We start from the raw sequence: 8,724 nt of genomic DNA, 5'->3' as shown, positions 1-8,724 counted from the left end.
TACTTTTTATTTTTCCATGTTGTTGTTGCTATTTTGTGTGCTGTCGAGTTGAGTATGAGTCATAGTGACCCTATGAACAAAAGATCTGAACTGTCTTCTATTCTGTGCCATCCCCACACTTCCTGACACACAAGAGCCCATTGCAGCAGTCATTGTGTCAGTCCACCTGGGTGATCGTCTTCTTCCCCTTCACTGACCCTCCACCCTTCCCAGCATCATGTCCTTCTCCAAGGAGTAGCACCTCTTAGCAACATACCCAAAGTATGTGAGGTGAAGTCTCATCATTCTTGTCTCCAAAAAGCACTCGGGCTGCACCTTCTCCAAGATATGTTTGTTTGTTCTTTTGGCCCTTCATGGGATGGTTAGTGCTCTTCTCCAACACCACAGATGAAGGGCACAAATTCTTCTTTTATTATCTCTGATCATTGTCCAGCTCTCAGATGCATAGCAAGTGATTGGAAAGACGATGGCCTGAATCAGATGCACCTTAGTCCTCAAACTGACTTCATTGCTTCTCAATAATTTGTAGAGGTCCCTAACTCCAGACTTTCCCAGTGCCATTCAACATTGACCAAACATGCAATCAAGATGGAATAATAATAATAATTGATGACTGGAATGCAAAAGTAGGAAACAGTGACAAAGGAACAGCGATTTAAAAATATGGGCTTGGTGATTGAAATGAGGCTGGAAATAGAATGATTGGATTTTGTATTTACAATGTTTAATTCATTGCAAATACCTTTTTCTAAAAGACACAAACAATGATTTTACACATGGACCTCACCTGAAGGACTGCATAGGAATCGCATTGACACATTTGTAGAAGTCATTGGAGAAACTTCATATTGGCAGTCAAAACTTGGGCAGGGGTGGACTGTGGGTCAGAATATCAAGTACTCACATGAAGTTTAAACTGAGACTGAGAAAAATTTAAAAAGTCCACAGGAACCAAGATATGTTCTTGAATAAGTTCCAACTGAATTTCAAGATCATCTTAAGAATAGGTTTGAGGCATTGGACACCAATGATTGAAAACCAGATGAGTTGTGGGATAATATCAAGGATATTATCCATGAGGAAAACAAAAGGCCATTACATTTCCATGTTGGTATTATGCTAAATATATGCTAGATTGTGTCCACATATGTGACAAATATATTTTAAAGTTAATATTATAAATATTATTTATAGAACTTACTTAGGAGATAATTCTGTACTTAAATGCTAGACCTTTAAAAAGTAACTTGATTGAACTCATTGCAACGCTGAACTTATTAGCATTCTCTTGTTTTTTTGTTGTGGATATAACCTTCAACAGAATCTTCCTTGCACATGATATCAAAGATAACATTTGATAATTTTCACACTCTGGATTCAAGTTCTCAGTTGTTTACCAGGACATGCACCAGAATTTGTATTTGTGTTACAGCAGGAGCTGGAACAGCAGATGTAAACGTAAATGTGGAAGGCAGTTCTGTCCTGGCCCAGTGTTGGATCCACTTGAATATTGGATGGCTGTAGCAAGAGCCTCCTATTTGATCCATTTGCATATTTAACTCAACAACCCACTTCTACTTTTTCTTTTTTAGAAATGCAGTCTTCCAAGAGACCCAACGAGAGAAGGTATCCCAATTAGACACTGATACTGGAGAGGAACCACAGTCGATGAAAGTTTCGAAATGGCAGGAACCTCATGGATGAAGCAGCCTTGCACACAGGCACCCTTATGGGCCTGCTTGGCCCTACCTGTTGTCATGCACTGGAGCTGCCATCAGTTCCATTTCATTTTCTGCCAGTTCTCTTCCACGGAAGCACTTTCTTTTCTGCAAGCCCTGTCCTCTCGACATCTATGGGCCATTACTTTGTACAACGGGTGCCCTTGTTCATTGATGCCCTAGACACATGCCTACCTTGCTTACTGACTAATCTGTCCCTGGTTAAAATTGTTAAGTCTGTTAGAGCCATACCACAAGACAATCCCACTCTCAGATATTAAGCCAAGAGAAATGAAAATTTATGTCCCAGCAAAAATCTGCTCATGAGTGTTTGTAATGGACTTCTTTCTAGTTACTCAAATGCCCTTCAGCTGATGAATAGATAAACAAATTGTGGTACATTCATGCAATAAAGACTACTGAACAATAAAAAGGAAGAAACTATTGATGCACACCACACAGATGAATTTCATATACGTTATGCTAAGTGAAAGGCTGCATACTGGATGACTCCATTCAAATGACATCCTGAAAAGAGGCAAAACTACTCTAAAAACAAAAACTGATGAGAATGAACCCGGTACTTGTAGAGAACTGGGGTAAAAGCAACAATGTTCTCCAACTCCCACCACACACACACAAAAAGCAAGCATTATTTTTACTCACTTTAATTTTTTCCCCCCACTACTGGAATAAAAAAAAAGAAAAAAGCTCGACTAACCTGGTGAAGTACCAAATGCACCTGTCTCCAATGCTTGTTGCACTTACCTGCTCACTAATTGCACTCCTTCTGCAAGGCGGTGAACGTCCCCTAATGTGTGGAAAGAGAACCTGCAAAATGGAAACTACTTAGGTGGGCACTGGAGGTTTTAAAATGTTCTTGGGCATTAACTTTTAATTATTTCTGTGATGGCACTAGATAATATTTGATAGCCAATTATCTATAATTTGGGAATTGTTGATAGGAATGTTTGCCAATTACTCTTTTTAAAACATCCTTTCTTCCTTTACCCTATAAAAAACTCCATGAACCAGCACACTATAACTTCTTATATCTCAGTTGGGGGTGGGGGTGGGGGATGATTGCATTACTTGATTGGCACTGTAACTATTTACTGTTTACTGGAAAAGGTTATGATGTTAATAAAGAAAACTCTCAGACACTCTCAAGCAAGAGAAGTTCATTTGGAAAAAACACTGCACTTAAGCACTTTAATATGTGAGTGCAAGACTGGTTGGATGGTGTTTTCAGAGAAAAGTAAGACATAGGAGGAGAAGTGATAGGAGCAAAACATGGAGAAGATGCGATCTCAGATAAAAAGACACTTTAGTTGGTTAGAATGGGAAGAATTCTTTAATAAAAATAAATGACAGAGTACTTCCTTCTCCTTCTGTTCTTTGTTGAAACATCAAAAGTTACATAAAAGTATGGGGGGGGGATAAAATTGCCTATAATGCCACCACCTGCTCGCAACTGTAATAAACACCTCGGTGGGCTTCCTTCCAGTTTTTTCTGTTTATGTTGAAACATGTTGGCTGAGGTTTCAAGACAATAGGCACCACATTTGAAAGGAAACTTTGCAAAAGCAATGGAAGACTTGCAAAAGGAGATGATAGAACACTAGTGTGTGTGCTCATTTGATCATCCACCTCCAATTTATGAGAGAACACTGAGAAATGGTTAGGTATTAGAATATTCTTGAGAGAAGTCATGTGAATATTGGGAGGCTTATCTTCCTCCACAGGGACTCATAATTCCCCGTCTTTCCTCTAGAGCTCTGTAAAAACTTCTTTTAATTTTCAGAGGAAATTCTTCTCTCATGGGGGCCCCATTTCTAGGAGTTGACATTTTCCTCTCCAGAGGCGCCTTGCATAATTGCCTCAATAGCCCAGGCTCTTGAAAACAAAGCTAGAAAAGGAAGTCCTTTACTTTCCACCAGATCAGAGACATCCCTGTACTAATGAATCTGTTCTCAATTAAGAAGATCAAAATTGTATGTAGAAGTAAATGAAAACCTTTACAAATTATGTTACATCTTTTTAAAATTGTTTTTTTAATTTAATGAACATTTATAGAGACTTTGGATTTCCATTCATTCATTGTTGCATTTTTTCCCTCTCCACACCCCCACCCAATTCACTCTTCTCTTTGAAAAGTAAAAGAAAAATTCTTTGATTGTTATACAATCCTTCCCCTCAAGTCTACTCCACTATGGAGTTTTCATTCTGAACTCCTGTCATGATAATAATGCCTAATCATATATAATTTTAAACAGTTCTCTCCCTCATCTGGGATCTCTTGTAGTTTAAAGTTAATATTATATGCTAAAATCTTCCAATTACTACCACTCGCCTGTGAGTTCCATGTACTGTGGTGGCTTGTGTGTTTTGGTGACGCTGGAAGCTATACCACTGGGATTTCAAATACCAGCAGGATCACTCACGGAAGACAGGCTGCAATGGAGCTTCCAGACTAGGACTTGGTAATCTGCTTCTGGAAAAAAAAATAGCCAGTAAAAACCTAATAAGTAGCAGTAGATACGGTGCCAGAAGACGAGCAACCAGATGGCAGGTTGAAAGATACCAAATGACATAATACACTACTGCAAAAGACCTCATATTCAAAAGCAAAGATGTCACATTGAAAACTAAGATGTTCATAATCTCAGCCATGGCATTTTCGATCACCTCATGCGCAGGTGAATAAGGAAGGCCAAAAAGGATTGCAGCCTTTGAATCGTATTGTTGGAGAAATGTATTGAACATACCATCAACTGGCAAAAGAAAGACCAAATCTGTCCTGGATAAAATACAGCCAGAGCGCTCTGTGGGAGCAGGATGGTGAGACTTCATCATGTGCTTTGGATTCATGCTTTATCAGGAGGGGTCAGCCCCCTAGAGGACTTCATGCTTGATGGGAGTCAGCAAATAGGAGGAAGACCCTCAAGTGAATGAACTGGCACAGGGCTGCAAGAATGGACCCAGGCACAGCCACAATTATGAGCACCGTGCAGAAGCAGGTAATGTTTTGTTCTGTTCTACGGAGTTTTGCTATGCATCCATTTAATCACTGCAGAATTTGCCCCCTCCTTGTCATACAGTAGTTGTATTAAACAAATCTTTTGACTACTTTAAAATATAGTTTTGGAACACATAAAAAAACTTAAATAGTATCTCCTGGCCAACTGGCTGGAAGCGATCTGTATTTATTCCCATTCCAGAAAAAAAAAAGGTGATTCTACAGAGTGTGGGAATTGTCAAACAATATCACTAATAACACCCGAAAGCAAGATCCTACTAAAGATTATCCAAAAACAACTGGAACAATACATCGACAAAGAATTGCCAGATGTGCAAGCGGGGTTTAAAAGAGGTCACGGCACAAGGGACATTATAGCCAATCTTAGACAGATCTTAGCTGAAAGCAGAGAGTATCAGAGGAATGTCTATCTGTGTTTCACTGACTATAAAAAGGAATTTGACTTTCTCTTGGGCTTGGATCAAACGGCAGCCAGGTTCTATTGCTCACCTATGGCCAAAATCAAGGCTCAAGACCTTCACGGCAAGAAGAAGGAGGAGCTGTTGAAACAGCTGGAAGATCTGAAAGTGGAGCTTTCCCAGCTGAGCATCGCCGAAGTGACAGGCGGTGCGGCTTCTAAGCTCTCCAAAATTCGAGTTGCCCGAAAATCCATTGCCCGTGTTCTCACTGTTATTAACCAGACTCAGAAGGAGAACCTCAGAAAATACTATAAGGGCAAGAAGTACAAACCCCTGGATCTGCAGCCCAAAAAAACCACGTGCCATGCGCCAAGGCTCAACAAGCACGAGGAAAACCTGAAGACCAAGAAGCAGCAGCAAAAGAGCTCCTGTACCCACTGCGGAAATATGCAGTCAAGGCCTGAACTTCTTAAATAAATAAAACACAAAACTAAAAATCAAATTAAAAAAAAAAAGGATTTGACTGTTTGGATCACAAAAAATTGTGGCTAACCTTGAGAGGAATGAGAATACCAGATCGCTTAATTGTGCTTGTGTGAAACCTATACTTTGACCAGGAAGTAGTCGTGAGAACAGGGCAAGAAAACACTGCATGGTTCAAAATCAGAAAAGGTGTATGTCAGGGATGTGTGCTATTTCCATACTTTTTCAATCTATATGTAGAATAGACCATTCTGTTTGAAGACTAAGGTGCACCTGATTCAGGCCATGGTCTTCTCAGGTACCTACTACACATCAAAGAGTAGGACAATAAATAAGGATGATAGAAGAAGAATTGATGCCTTTGAGTTGTGTCGTTGGAGAAGAATACTGAATATCACATGGACTGCCAAATGAACAAATAGATATGTCTTGGGAAAAGTGTAGTCAGAGTGCTCCTTGAAAGCAAAGATGGTGAAACTTCATACTTCGGACATGTAGCTAGGTAAAGTTACTCCTTGGAAAGAGACATAATTCTTGGAGAGATGGAGAATCAACAAAGGAGTAAATGACTCCTAGCAAGAGAGATTAACAAGTGACTTTTCAGCAATGGGTCCTAGTGTGTCAGAGATGATGAGGAAGACACAGGATAGGGCAGAGTTCAGGTTGGCTAGTCATAGGGTCATTATGAGTCATCAATAACATTATTAAATAGTTTATTAATTTGTGATGATACAGGTAGTGTGGTAATGCCCTTTTACAAAGCAGATGTTGTGCTGAAATTACATGCCATGACTTCTGCAAATAACCAAATGATTGGGTGGGTGATGGGAAAGACTATTATGGGTTGATGCAGACAGAGGAGAAAAGGAAATACTAAGGCACAATGTTGGTGAATCTAATCAAAGGTTTCTAACCTTCAAAAATATACCCTAAGACTGAGATTTGTATGCCAATATTCATAGCAGCATTATTCACCATCGCAAGAACATGACACAGCCCAAATGTCCAACCACAAATGAAAGGATTGAGAAATTATGGTACATTCATGCAGGAGTAATGATTTTGTAAATTGTTACCTAACTTGGGAGGGACTGGAGAGCATTCTGCTGACTGAACTAATTCAGTCCCACAAGGATAAATATTGTATAAAACCTTTATTGTAGAATGAGTATATGGATCCAAGAGGGGTGGGAGAGGCTGGAAGCAGAAGGATGTGGATGTGCAGGAAGAGGAGATATTAATCATTGGGTTGTACAATTTGATGGGAGGCGGGGTGAGGGAAATGGAAAGGATTTGTTCGAATTTGTATTCAAATTTTATAAATAAAATAGAACATTTTTTAAAAGGTTAAAAAATATTGTTCTCTCAACTTTTCCTTTGATTGTTTATGAAACAAAAGCTTAGGAGAAATATAATCTCAACATTTTAAATCTAGTTGGTTATTTTCAAAACTTTCTTCTAGCTATTTGTAATATCAGTCACATCTCAGCCCTGGGCCCCTTGGTACTGCTCTAATAACCACATGAGGAAAATGTTAAATATGAGAAGTTGCTAGATTCAGGAAAGATGTTTGAAGATTATTTAAGCTCTAGCAAATGTAAAGGTCAGTGCTGCTGGGCACAAGAAATAATCAACTTTGCCTCCTCCACACTTATTATGTGTACCTAAGTCAGAAAGGAAAGCTTAGATCCTTCCCTAGAAAAGAGCTCTTGGTATACTGTGTCATTCTTTCTCGATTGAAATAGAAGTTGAGGCATAGATTTCTTTTTTTCCATATTAGATTAATATTTTTAGAAACACTGCTATAAAATAAACATTGTGGTTCCATTTCTCTCTGTTGAAAATGCCTTTTCTAGAATAGAACATATGAACTCTTCAGGTTTACTTTTAGAGGCCAATTTTTACAATATATAACCTCTGGACCTAATTTAAAGCCTAAGAAACATTGCAACCTTCCTTTGGATGGAAAAATCTAAATACATTTGAAATATACATTTTATTGTTTTCCCATTGCTAGCGGTTTTTTCCCTTGTAACCTTTTGAGAGATGAGTTATTTTCTTGAGCACTTTTAAGTCTGGATTGACCATAGTCTGTCCTTCAGTGGGTTTTCAGAGGCAGTAAATCATTACTACAATCAGCGGCATGTGTTTCTATCTTGAATTTTCTGTCTTCTAAACTCTCCCTGTCTTTCCTGCTCAGAATCTGTTGGAGAAATACAATGAGATGTTCTATTTGAAGAAAAATAGCAGGTCTCAGCACACAATTGACATATCCTTTTACGTGTTAACGGAATACTTAGTGAGCACCTACCACCTAGGAGGAGTTCTGGTGGCTTAGTGAGGAAAGAGTTGTGCTGTCAGCCCAAAGGCTGGCAGTTCAAGCCCACCATCAATCCTTTTCCATGTGATTTCCAGGCTCAGAAAACTCACTGGAGGAGAGGCAGCTATGAGTCAGTTCCCTGGCAGCAATGAGCCAGTATAGAGGCACTTTTATAAGCAACATTAGATTTATCAGAGTTCTTGATGATATCCACCTTGCCAAATCCAAACCTCGATTCTTCATTTTCATCTGACTTCTTTTGTCAGTGGAAATCACCTCTTCTTCAAATAGGTTATCCTATGGATTCTGAAGCACCACTTAAAAAAGCAAAGCAAAACTATCAAAAACCCAACAAATCAGTTGTTTCCAACTCATGTCAGCAGTGACCCTCCTGATCTCCTTTTTCTCTCCCTGACCATCATTTAGTATAATTTGCTGGCTCCTCCTTTTCTTGTTAGCTAAACCCTTGGATTTTTCTTCTTTTCTACTTACATTCTCGTCCTAAGTGATCTCTGACATACTCAAGCTTATTGCAGCAATCACTGTTGTCAATTCATTTGGTTGAGGGTCTTCCTCTTTTTTGCCAGTCCTCTACCTTTCAAAGTGTGATGTCCCCAAGGAATAGAATCTTAATAACATGCCCAAGGTAAGCAAAACAAAGCTTTATCATCTTTGCCTCCAAAGAGTATGCTGGCTGTAACCTCTCCAAGACATATCTATTTGTTATTGTGGCAGTTCATGCGATAGTCAGTACTCTTCTCCAAC

General features: G+C 39.1%; 1 pseudogene; it reads left to right on the top strand.

Annotated features, from left to right (window-relative positions):
- Positions 1–5,249: 5,249 nt before the first annotated feature.
- Positions 5,250–5,620, top strand: LOC102846528 (annotated as a pseudogene).
- Positions 5,621–8,724: the final 3,104 nt, after the last annotated feature.

The sequence above is a fragment of the Elephantulus edwardii genome, unplaced genomic scaffold, assembly GCF_000299155.1.
Source record: "Elephantulus edwardii isolate Elephantulus edwardi_28Jun2011 unplaced genomic scaffold, EleEdw1.0 scaffold00082, whole genome shotgun sequence".
Lineage (NCBI taxonomy): Eukaryota > Metazoa > Chordata > Mammalia > Macroscelidea > Macroscelididae > Elephantulus > Elephantulus edwardii.
The sequence above is the reverse complement of the archived record's forward strand: the minus strand, read 5'-3'. Positions and strand labels throughout refer to the sequence as shown.